Source organism: Dasypus novemcinctus, chromosome 7 (genome assembly GCF_030445035.2).
Source record: "Dasypus novemcinctus isolate mDasNov1 chromosome 7, mDasNov1.1.hap2, whole genome shotgun sequence".
Taxonomy (NCBI): Eukaryota; Metazoa; Chordata; class Mammalia; order Cingulata; family Dasypodidae; genus Dasypus; species Dasypus novemcinctus.
In genome coordinates, this window is record NC_080679.1 from 53,577,108 (window position 1) to 53,590,467 (window position 13,360).

General features: G+C 36.8%; 1 pseudogene; it reads right to left on the bottom strand.

Moving 5' to 3' along the window:
- Positions 1-12,300: 12,300 nt before the first annotated feature.
- Positions 12,301-12,896, bottom strand: LOC101420175 (cyclin-C-like; annotated as a pseudogene).
- Between the last annotated feature and the right edge of the window lie 464 nt (positions 12,897-13,360).

Here is a 13,360-nt window from a genome sequence, read left to right on the forward strand (position 1 = left end):
TATTTTTAATAGTTATTTTTAAAATTATTAATATTTAATATTTCCTCTTTTCATTATTTCTTCTTCCATTCTGGAATTATTATTAATAGGATGAACACAGACTTACTATTAATTGTACTTGAATTGTCTGTCAGATCACGTTCTAAGGGAAAACACCCAGGTAAACTAAGTACTCTTTTAGAGGGAGAGGTTTAAATGCTTTATGTTGGAGGTGGGGGAAGAACTATTGCTAACAACCAAATTAAAAGTAAAAACAAAAAAAAAGAGAGAGTATTGACTGTTCCCATTTTCAAGAAATGTAATGTTTAATTGATGACACTGATGTCATCCTGATGATCATTCCTACCTTCTGCATTTATTGGATCTAAGCTGATCTCTTCAGGACTGCCTGGGAAAGAACAAATTAATCTTAGAGCTGGGGTTTCTTGCTATGGGTTCTGAGTCAATTTGACTGTTTATTTCTATCCCAAAAGAAAGTTTCAAAGCATTTGATATGATGATGGTGCTTTTTCTAGTTTTTCAGGAATCTTTGATCTAATCTAAAATATAATTTTCAATTATTTCAAAAAGACCCTGGAAGGTGGGATGGAATAAGATAAATGACAAGTATTCCCAAACCCTCATCTGGAACCACAATGTAGCTGTAAATCTCATTTCAATAAAGGAAAATAATTTATCCAGCTCTCAATATATGTCCAATACTGTTTAGAATAGTCCCCCTTTCAACACTTTCATTTAATTGTTTAGAATATTCTAAGACAATGAGATTCAAAGATTTTGAACTTGAGACTAGAACCATCAAACCTAGAAGATGTGTTATAACCTGGATTAAAGATAAATCATGTTTTTTTAATCTATCATAATAATATAGATGAAATAAAGAATGAATGATAACTTTATAATGTTTTCTATATGCTAGCCTTACAGGTATAGTTATTTCCAAGATTAAAAGCAACCAAGGAATGTAAAATGTAGTACTAACTTGAATACATGAAATTCATTTATGATAAACTTTGGAGGTCATTTTTCCTATCCAAGACCATGATGTATGCATTCAATGAAGAAGAACATTTAATTTAGTTTCACAAATCAAAAGGAATAAAATAATGGATGTTAACAGCAAGCAATTTGCATGCATATAACAATTATAAACCAAATACATGAAGAGAAATTAATTCAAAAACAGACTTTTATGGCTGAAGTCTCAAAGAAAAAGATAAAGAAAAATAATAATTAACATTCTGGGAATACCATCTTTTGGCTAAAGATAAATTCTCAGCATATTCATAGGAACAACCCCTATCAATATTATTGGTAGGTTAAAATATCAGTGCTGCAGTCATAGGGGAAAAGGCTCTCTAATATTACTAAAATAGTTGTGAAAAATAAAAAGCTTTCAAGAGTAAGATGCTTATTCTGAGATGACAAGAAATCATGAGTGTGTTGTATTAAGAACATCTGTAAGAATATTGTTTCCTTTATGCTAAATAAACTATGTTCATTTCCCCAAACTTTCCTAATATTCTCAATATTTCACAATTTCAAAAGTCAAAATTAGAATATTTATATTGAAATATATTGTATCATTAATTTAATGGGGTACTCACAAGTACTGAAACACTGTGAGGATATACTCCTTAAACCCATCTCTCTTAACTCACAGAGAGAGAAAGCAACTGAGAAAATTAAATCAACAGAAGGGGAATAAAGGTATGAACTTGCCATCTTTTTCTTTAAATCTAGAATCCTCAAAATATAATTCTTAGGGAAGTTCTAAATAATATTTCTATAAGTCACTGAATTTTCTTTTATTAATGCAACCAGAGGAATACAGATGTTGGTAAAAATGTAAAATCCTCAATGACATTTGTTCTTTTAAAATTGACTTACAATTACTTTCTGTCTCTTTACTATTATAAATTCTAAGTTCTTTTCTTTTCCTTCTGTTTTTTTCCTCCCTATTTCCTTTATCCTCTTTTATACTCTGCATGTTGTTATTTTCAACATTCATTTTACAAATATATAGATTGAACACCTACTATGTACCAAGTGTTGAGTTAGAATAAAGTGTAGTATTCCCTTAAGGGAATGAAATTTAGTGGACTACTCCATTAATTTCCTTCTTCAATTTCAAAGAGAGATAAAATGTTGCCATGAATGTTTTTTGGGTTCATTTAATTTCAAGATACGAAGACAATCAGAATGTCTAAGGATAGGTGAATATTGTCTATTCTTTAAATGGAACATAAATCTCATGAAAATACAGGACAGTTAGAACTCATGGAAAATAATTTGGGAAAATGAAATCTCAGTTCTAACACCTGAGTTATTTCAGCAAATCTAAGCTATTTGATCCCTAATCTAGTATTCAGTTGTTAGCACAATTTGGAAATGACTAATATCTTTTTCTCCTCTTCAACCTCATTTTCCATTTTTAACCAGCTAATTTATTTGTTTTTCTAGTCCAAACTGAGAGAGAGAGAACTACTAATAACTAATAACAGCATTCCTACTGATGCACACAATTATGATTTGTCTTCTCTTGAGTTATATGATCTTTCCTGATCCAATAAATTATGGCTAGGAAATCCAATAAATTGTGGCCAGGTAGGAAACCCCAGCAAGGACATATCTGCTGGAAATCCCTTAGATTCATATTGAGAATTGAAGAATACATTGCCTCAGCTTGTCCTGGATCCTGTGGGAGGAGATTTCAAGCTTAGAGAGCTGCAATTGATCCCACATTTTGCAAGCGCCAAATCTACCTTTCTAAAATGGCTGGACTAATTATTTCTTATGAATTCTCATAGAATCTATATTTTTGTCTTCTAATATAATTATAAATTTCCCTACTTGGCCTATGGAACTCTCCAAAATCTAGCACCACACCCTGGAAAGCGTCCTTTGTACCAGTTCAAGTATTTAATCATTATACTCTAAAGACTTTGTTATCATTTTCATTTATTAGCTACTCTCGGGCTTCAATCAATTTGGAACTCTTTTAAATGAGAGAATACGAAAGAAGACCTACTGTGTACACCGCTTGATTGCTACCTTTTGTATAGCATTAAAAACATACCTTGTTACAGGTGGAGTGACATTCTCTAAAAAAAGTAAACTCTGAAAAACTGTTTTAATAAAAAGCAATTCCTTTAATAATTTGTTATTTGGATGTAGAATTTATAACACAATCTGTTTTGAACCAAAGGACAAACTAATTATTGAGAGTTATTATTTTCCTCCTTCAAATTGCCTTTCTCCATGGTTATATAGAAATCTGAATTCTTCAGTTAAAAATTATTTTCCCTGAGGTTGAAAAAGAGATACTGTGAAACAACAAAGAAGAAAAAAATGTTACTGCAAACATCCAAGTGTGGTCTGTATTACACAAAATTGTTAATAAGAAACTAAAATTCATACCCAAAGGAGTATGAAAATAAAAATATTAAGATAAACAGTAAGTATATATGTTATGAGAAAATTGTGAATAAATTATTTAGGTAGAAAATAATCCAGAGTTACAATAATCAGAAAACCATATTTTATATCTTAACAAAATATTTTTAGAACAAGCTAAGATTGTTCCTGAAAATATAATCACACATAAAACTTATCATTAATTTCTAATTTGTTGCTATTTCAAAAAGTACATTTGTATGTCAAAAGTTGGTTGTAAATATGTTGCAGGATAGGGCAAGGGCTGACAGGGGGACAAAATCAAATCGGTGGACCTTATTTGGGCCGACTAGGACTGAAGGTGATGGGGAGGAGACTGGTGCTTTCCGGATTATAAAAAAGGAGACCAATTGAAAGGTTGATGTTGTGGATTGGAGAGCACCGTCAGGGTTGTGAGGAGGAGCGAGAGCATGGAGAGGAGAAGAGCAGAGAGGTTTGGGTGAGGGGCGGGGTGAACGCGTTTAGCTGTGCGGTATAGACGAAGTTGATTCCTCGTTTCCTCTGGATCCGTCGCACCCAGGGAGAGCTGGTTCATCTGGTGTTGCAGGGCCCTCAGGCGGCGGCGCTCCCTCCTTGTTGGCCTCGGCTGCGGTGGCGGGTTTGGTGTTCCGGCCAGGGATCCAGATTGGCTAAGCGATTGGAAGGGAGATCCGAGGGGGGGGGGCGAGAGAGGAAGCCTCGTGCGGGGCGGAGCCCAGGGGTCGGAAGCGAAAAGGGGGACCCGCCCCTTTGGCAACGTCGAGGTGGGCGGGTCCCAGGAGACAGGGGCAGAAGGGGAGGGGGAAAGCTCATCCCAAGCACCGCCCTCAGGGGCGGGAAGGTGGGGCCCGTAGCAAGGCGGTGCGGAGGGAGGAGCGGAGAGAGGAGGCATGCCAGGCCGGGGAGGGGCCGGGTATGTGGGCCGCCCTTGGCCCTGTGGTTTAGGTGGGCAGCTCACAGCCGAAGAAGAAGGCGGAAATTCGCCATCTTGGCCTCGCGGGCCCTGCTCCAGTACTCGCTCCATTTGAGTGCATGCCGAGGCGAAATCGGAGTTAGATGCGGTGGGAGCGTTGTCCTCCTCCTCCTCTGTAAAATAGGTCTGGGGGGGCGAGCCCCCTGGAGGCAGGACTGGAGCGTAATGAGGGCAGGAATGACGAGGAGGAAGTAACGAAGGAATGGCTGCAGTGGGAGGGGAACAGGCATGGGGTTCGCCAAATTATGGAGCGAGGCGGGGGTAAGGTGGAGGGACAGCAGGGACTTTATCGGATGCCTCTAGGCGGCTGGGCCCGAGTGGCCCGAGCTGCAGTGCGCCAGAGCCCTCCTGAGGGGGGGCGATGAGGGGCCCGCGCAGAGTGCGGGACGGAAGAGACCAAGCCTGTACGGGGCTGGTCAAGGGGTCCACTAAGGGTGGACGGAAGAGCCCTCTCCAGCGGGCTGTTAGGTCCAGGAGGGGACGGGGGTCCTTACCTGCCCCACGTTGGGCGCCATGAGATGAGGTAACAAGCATGCTACCATCGTTGGGCAGGCCAAGCACGTTGAGATGAGGCCTTGTCTCCTGCTGGGTGAGTGCTTGGTGTGGGTAGATTGTTGCCCCCCTGCTACTCTTGCCCGTAACAGCTGCCTCCTCTATCTCCACCCAGCATCCGTTCTCCATAGGGGCCGCCCTAGGGTAATCGGCCTGCCTCTCCCGCGCCTCACCAGAACCCAACCCACAACTTCCCCTTATCTTCTGCCCCAGCCCCCATATACCCCCTGCCAGAATGATAACCTCACCTCTGCCCCTTTACCTAGCAACAGCCTCCAACAACCAATCGGAGGTCGCCTTCAGCTTAAGCCAATCCGCACCCCACACGTCGCCCCTTACCCTCGTACCTCACCCCCAACCGTCCCCCAGCCAATTAGCGGCCTCCCCTCACATACATTGCCTTATTTGGCTTAGCCTTGCTACCGCCAGCGCCCCAGCCTATATAAACGCTTGTCTTCCTCAATAAAGCAGACGCGTTGCCACCACTCTCCGTCTCCGCAGCATTCTTCGCGCCGCTGTGCGTCCGCCCTTGACACCGCCCGCTGTCCGCCGTGCGCCCTCATGAAGTTATCAAACTGTTGATCTGGCCTTTAGTCAAAACTCTCTTCTGATTTTCTTGGTGCCAAACCTTCATTATCAAAGCCAATCCAGTCATGCTGTTTAAATATAAAACTGCAATCAATATAAACTTTTTAATAAATGTTAAAATTTTAAGTATATATTGGGTACTTATAGCTCATGATTATTCCATTTTTCCCAGCCAGTGTTATTCCAGAAATAAGTTTATTAGAGAACATTCTTCACCTATACCTTGCCAAGCTGCCCAGCTTATTGCTTCTGCCCTCAATTTTTACTGAAAAATTTAGTAAAATTTAGCTATCCTGAAATTCTTATAGTTCTGTTTTATTCTTTTGACATGCATTTCTCTATGCTGATAATGTTCTTTAACCTACCTCTGAGACTTCCATTCCTCCCTTCAAACATAAACACACAGAATTCACTTCCTTTTCTTTGTCCCACTCTTCACACTTAAACACTCCATTTGTATTGATCTTTTTTCTAAAATAAATCTATTGAGGTCACCACAAAATGTCTTTTACCTTTTTTTTTTTTTGACCAAGCCCCTAGAACTTTCCTCATCTATACAATAGAAAAATTATATTTGCTAGTCCACAGTATTATTGTAGCATTTGCATGAAAATCAATATGTGTGTGGTGGCTACATGCCTCAGAAAAAAAATATGTTCTTAAATTTAATTCATTCCTCTGAGTTTTTACCTATTGTAAATAGGGTCTTCTTCTGATGAGGTTACTTCAGTTAGGTGTGGCCCCACTGACTTAGGCTGGGTCTTAATTCTGTTACTGAAAGCCTTAGACAGAAAACTAGAGTGAACAGCCGGAAATTGAAAGTCAACAGAAACCTGAAGAAAATAAGAGAAGCCAGAAGAGGCTGCCATGTGCATTATCCTGTGAAAACAAAACCAATGACTTAGGATCACCAGTAAACAGCCCCAGAATGCCACAGTGTTCTGGGAGAAAGCATTGCTTTGAAGTTGCCTTGATTTTGTACTTCCACTGGCCTTGAAACCATGAGCCAGTAAATTCCCTTTGGTTAAATAAATGCATTGCTTGGTAGATGCTTTGGCAGCCAGGAAACTAAAAAAATGTGGCAACTGCATTAACATATAAATAATAGCTGCTTAGTTAATATTAACTTCACTTTTCTCTTCACCTCTATTTGTTTAAACTGCATTCTATTTGCATCACCTTATTACCATTCATCTTATATATTTTCCTCAAGCAAACTTTTTCTTATATATTCAAGAACATTCAATCACCTTCCACAAGTAATACGAATCTTGATTTTTCACTCATCTAATGGAGTTCAAGTTTTATTGTCTTTTATTTTATTTAATTTTCTGAGACAACTGTAATTCAATTTTGAGAAAGACCTTGCTCTGTATCTTTTTACCCCTTGATGCACAAAGCTTGAAAACAATGAACTCATCTTGGTGCAGATTGCAATGTATCTTAGTGCAATGGACAAACTGTTGATGATGTACTAAATTGCTACAACCAAACTGTTGATGATATACTGCATTGTTATTTAACACTGTCCAATCCAAAAATTTAGCAGTGTATTGGCAAACTACTGTATAATCATCTCATTGCAACTGTAGTACAGAGCACAGCTCTGTGTGTGTGTAGTTTTTTCAAAGAAGATAAGAAAAATAAGCATTAAAATTATCCTTTCTTTATTATGTGGCAGATATTAAACAAATCACTTACATGACATACACCAAATTTGGTCATTAGGGATAGTATCATCCCAAATTATAGATAAGGAAAAGTAAGCATAGAATGGTAAATATAACAAACCACCAATAATTCTTTGATCAAGAGTTTATATTCAGCTAGTTTGAATCCAGTGACCCAGTGACACTATGCTATAATATTTCTTTTAGTAAAGATCACATTTCAGGGCATCTTAAAATATGGAAAACTAAAGACTCAAAATATACATCTCATAATAGAATCTCATAATGAAGCACAAAAACAATAGCTGACTCAGGGGGCAGGGGGCAGTTATCCTGGGCACTAAAGCATATATATGTTTGGGAAACCTGGGTCACTGGTGAGCCTGGGAGAAGGGAATAGGAGCAAGAGGGAGGGATGAGGCTCTCTCTAGGGAAGGGACAAGATTTTTGTGAAAGCCACACCCTGAGACACAGACTCATTCAGAGTGCAAAGGCTGAAACCTAATTAGGAGATTAGAAAACATCCACATTTCACACCCTACAACCACCTTAACAAGCCTTTAGTAACAAGAGGGAGTGGTTTACCACTTGAAGAACTGCAAGAAACAGACTTTCTCTGAGGAGCAGTACAAAGGGAAGACCAAAAGCCAAGAGGAGAGACAAAAACGAGATTACTAGGTATTTGCAGTCTTTAGCAAGGAAAAAAAAATGTCCAAAACAGAACTTCTGACTAGATTAACATAAATCCATACTAAAGATTTATCTACCTCCGTATCTACTGTGACATTTCACAAAAAATTACCTCATGCCAAAAACAAACAAAAATCCATACTACCAGTAGAGTAAATGCCCTTAATAATAAGGGGTATCTATGAAAAACTTACAATTAACATCACTCTAGAGGGTGAAAGACTGAATTCTTTCTCCTAAATTCTTTTGAAACAAGACAAGGATATCATTTCTCTCCAAATCAATTTAACATAATACTGGATGTCCTACTTTGGAAGATTGGGAAGAAAATAAAACTTACTTTATGGTATGATTGTCTATTGAAGAATATATCAAACAATCTTAAAAAATAAAATCCTCTAAGATGTAATAAATTAGTTGAGCAAGGTCAAAGGATATAGGTCAACATATGAAAGTCAATTGTATTCCTAGTTCTAGCAATGATCAATTTACATCTGAAATTATAAGAACAATACCAGTCAAAATGTTACTGAAAAATGAAATTCATAGGTAAAATTATAACAACATATTTGCAAGATTTGTATGTGAACAGCTACAAAACACTGATAAATCAAAGAAGATCTAAATAAATGGAGAGATATACAGTGCTCATGATTGAAAAGCTCATAATTAAGGTATCCACTTTCCCAAATTAGATCTATAGACTGAAACACAATATCGAACAAAATCTTAGGAAGTATTTCTTTGTAGATACAGACAAACTGACCTAAAATTGATACAGGAAGGCATAGGAACTTTAGCAGCAAATAGATTCTTAAAATGAAAAAATAAAGTAGAGAATACAGGCTAACTGATTTCAAAATTTGAATAAATTTGCAAAAATCAAAACATGATCATATTGGCAAAAGAATAGACACACAGATCAATGAAAAGAATAGCCAAGAAATAGACCCACAAATACAGCCAACTAATTTTTGACAAAGGGTCAAGGGTGATTCAAAGAAAAAAGAATAGTCATTTCATTAATAATGGTAGAACAATTTGATGTTCACATGCCAAGAAATGAATCAATGCAAATAATTAACACCTTATAAAAATTAACTCAAAATATATTATATATCAAATTGTAAAATGTATAGACAACAAATTCTAGAAGAAAAATATAAGAAAAAACTCTACATGGCCTTGGGTTTGGTGATAGATTTTCAGATACTATATCAAAAGAATGATCATAAAAGAATTTGACTTTATCAAATTATTTATTTATCAAAGATTTGGCTCTGAAAAAGTCACTATTAAGAGAATGAAATGATAAGCCACAGACTTAAAATCAGCAATAAAAATACGAACAACCCAATTAAAAATAGGCAAACTATTTGAACATGCACTTCACCAAAATACATAATGGTAATGAATGTATGAAAAGATGTTCGACATTATCTCTTATTAAGGAAATTTAAATTGAAACCACAATGGTATGCAACTACACCCCTATAAAAATGGCTAAAATCCAGAAACTCACAAGAAAAAATTCTAGTGAGGGTGCAGAGCAATGGGAAGTCTTATTCATTGCTGATGATTCTGAAGTACAAATAGTATTTTTGGCATCTTCTTAAAAAGTTAAACATAGGTTTATCATATGACCCACCAATTGCACTCATATGTATTTAGCGAAGTCATTTGTCCATGCAAAAACCTGCACACAGATGTTTATAAACATGTTATCCATAACTGTTAAAAACTGGAAGCAATCAAAATGTCTAACAGGGAAATGGATAAACAAACTATGGTGTATAAATATATATATACACACACACAATGGAATATTATTCAGTAATTAAAAAAAACACAATGTATTGATTCACATAATGCTGTGAGATGTATCTTAAATGCATTTTACTAAGTGAAAGAAGGCATACCCAAAAACCTACACACTGTATGATTCCATTCATATGACATTCTGGAAAAAGCAAAACTATGGGGATGTAAAATAGACTGGCAGTTGCCACCAGTTGGGAGAAGAGGGAGTGGTTGACTACAAACAGGAAGCACAGGATAACTTTTTGGGTGAAAAAACTGTTCTATATGGAATTGGAGTGGTGGATACCTGACTCTGCATTTGCCAAAACGTATGCCAAATAACAAAGAGAAAATGTAAATATACACAAAGAGAAGATAAAAGGGAAACAAAACCAAATTAACAACCAGAAGGGCGGGGATCCCAGGATGGAATTAGACGTTAATGAATAAATTAATTATATTATAAATGCATGTCGTAACCACACTGATGGTGTGGTGATGAAAGGATGACCTACGTAACTTTGTAAAATGAGGTTTTGAATGGAAACTGTAAGGAATTGTACCTAAACATTGTATTTTACTTGTTAAACTTCTCAATAGGGTAGGGGCTAATGGAATCCTTTACCTGTACACTGGGTTTGAACAAATAAGTAAATAGATGGTAGATGACTGGAGCCAGGTTTGTTTCCTGTTGTATATTAAAATGACCTAGTTAATTTATTTGGCAGGCCGTAGAGAGTCAGACGGGACATTCTTCCCCTCCACAAGGGTTGCGGCTACAATCTTCTCCTCCCAGTGGCAGGAGGCCCAACAACAGCAGGAGTGGGTGACTCAGTGGGTGGGTGTAGAGGCCTGGAATGGCTCAGTTTGTATATGTACATACTCACTGATAGATAGATACAAAAGTAATGATAGATATGCGTGTGTTCCTGGTTAATATTCATGCATGTATTGCCTATTTCTGCCTGCAGAGGGCCTAGAAGCAATGACACCCCAATATCGATGTGCACACATGTACTGTCTGTATCTTTATTTCTAAACACCATTCTCCAACAAAAGGAACAAGGACTCCTGGGAGAGACAACTGATCATCAGGAAAAATACAAGATGAAATGGAGCATCCTATAGTATCAGACAGTAAGGAAGTGTTGAAAACAAAAGGATAGGAACATGTGAAATGGACACAAGAGACATCATGAATGAACTACTAAGGTTTAAATTTGGAAGACTGTGAGCAAATCATAAAAAATGTAATATTGGAATATAGTCTAATGGCATGACCTTTTAAGTCACATGAAGAAGTCACAAATCCTTCAAGATGGAAAATCCAAATGTGCTGCCCTCAATAAAATGCCAGCACCTGGGGCCTTGGCATGAAATGGTCTGATCCACCATAAATTTTCAAGCTTTCACTTTTTACAAATTCAAATAATTAAATTTAAGTAATTTAAATAATTTTTTAACTGGAATAAAAGGCTAGTTAAAAGCTTTGGTTTCTGGTAAAAATTAGTATGTCTGGTACACAATATGCGTGAGTCCACACTGATATAAATGATTGATACATAAATATATTTGGAGGAAGAGAAAAATCTTCCTTAAAGAAAAATTGTTAAAAATATATGTAGATATCCTCCCACTCCAGGAAGAGAACCTTAATTATTCCCCTTCTCCCTCAAGGGTGGGAAAAACTTAGTGAATTGCTTCCAAATAATCGATTAGGTCAAGAGAAAAATAGTAACTTTACCAGGAAGAAACCTGGGCAAAACTTCATTAACCGAGAAATGAAGGTTAATATCACCAGTGATGTCATGTGGCTTTCATGCTTTCTTGGTATAAGGGAACAAGAAGGGTACTTTGCCTCTGTTGCATTATTCCCAAAACCACACATCCTTAGTCTAATCATGATTAAGAAACATCAAATAAACCCAGATTAGTAGACATTATGGAGAAAACCTGGCTAGCATTCCTGAAGACTGGTGAGATGATGGAAAATGAAACACTGAGGAAGCTGTCAAATTCCAGAGGAGTTGGGCAGACTCAGTAGCTAAATGCAAGGTAGTAACCTGAACAGGATCCTGAGTGGAAGGTGGAAATTAATGGAAAAACTGTGAAATCCAAATAAAGTCTGTAGTTCAATATATATTAGCCTATCAGTATTGATTTCTTTTCTCCTTTTTTTTTTTTGGTTTTATGTTTTTATTGTTATGGAACTTTGAGCCTTCACATATAACAAGCATTCTGGAAGTTAGGGTTCATATACACTCAGAAAACTTAAATGAGGGTATGGGTTGTCATTGTCATAGCAGGTATCATTCAATATAGAGACTAGCACTTTTTGTAAACAAATTTCCAATAAAAATTAAACCCTTCATATAAAAACCTTTTCCTTTTAACTAATTACGAAAAGCAATCTTCCAAACAGAGTTATTGTCCAAAGGCATAGTAAAATCATATGTAAATATAGCAAACTATAATTCAGAAAGAAATATGGTAAATTTCATGGAAAATGCTGAATATTTAAAACAATTATAACTAAAACTAGAAAATACTAGTAACTGTGGCAGTAGGAGTATTTCCTTATTCTGTCCATTATCATCTTGCAGCTTCAGGAACTGCCACTAGTGCAGAATCATTCAGGGAACTTCTGTTTGGAGGTGATTTTGGTTTTAGCATCTTACTAAGAATAGCTGCCATCTCTTTTCTCTAATGAAAATTTTCCCATTGCTCATAATGTTTTTAAATAACCCTGATTATTTCCAAAATCTTCTCCATATCCACAGAAAGCTCAGCAAACCACAGCCTGGCATCTTTCTGCCATACAACACAGGCTACATGGAGGCAAGGTAACACTATCATGAAAGGAGGATACAGTAGGCAAAGTTCCATTCTCTAGATATCATTATTCACTATCCTCTGTGCAAGGTGAAGCAATAGTATGGCCGATGTCTTGCATATACTGGAGTAAAGATTTGTAAGGATGATACACTATAAACAATGGTCTATTGGTTCTAAAAGACAGAATTCGCATTCTAACATATGGTTCATCCTATAAGGAAATTCCTTTGGAAAGGCATATGAAATTCTAGTTTTTAATACAGAAGCATTACAGCCACAGAAATCAATCTTGTCTTTGAGACTACTCCAAATTCCTCTACTTTGGAGGCCAAAAATACACATGTAGGAGTCATTAGTACAGGATTTGTACTTTTCAGAGAACACCTGGCATAGAATCTCTTGAAAACTGTAGCTGTGGAAATAACTTGTGTCTTAATTTAATATTTGACCTAATGCTTGGATAACATTTGTAAAAAATATTTGTAATTTCCAATATTCTTCTGAGAAAAACTTTAAGTCCTTTTGGTGCTCCTTCAACAGACATTGTTTATCTAAAATCCATTGCAAATAGTTGGAGCTCAGCCAAAAATTTCCAGTTACAGAACAAAGCTTGCCCTGGTTAAAAAAAATACCAGCTGGTGGAGTGACCCGCGGAGCGACCATAGACCCAGTGTGCCCGGTTACCATGCTCCTCTATTTCAGTATTAATTTCTCAATTTGACAAATGTAGGAGGAAGATCAAATTAAATTTAGTTATATTTTTTAATGATATAACCACATAACTAATCAAACAAGATATATTTAAATTCTTATGCAT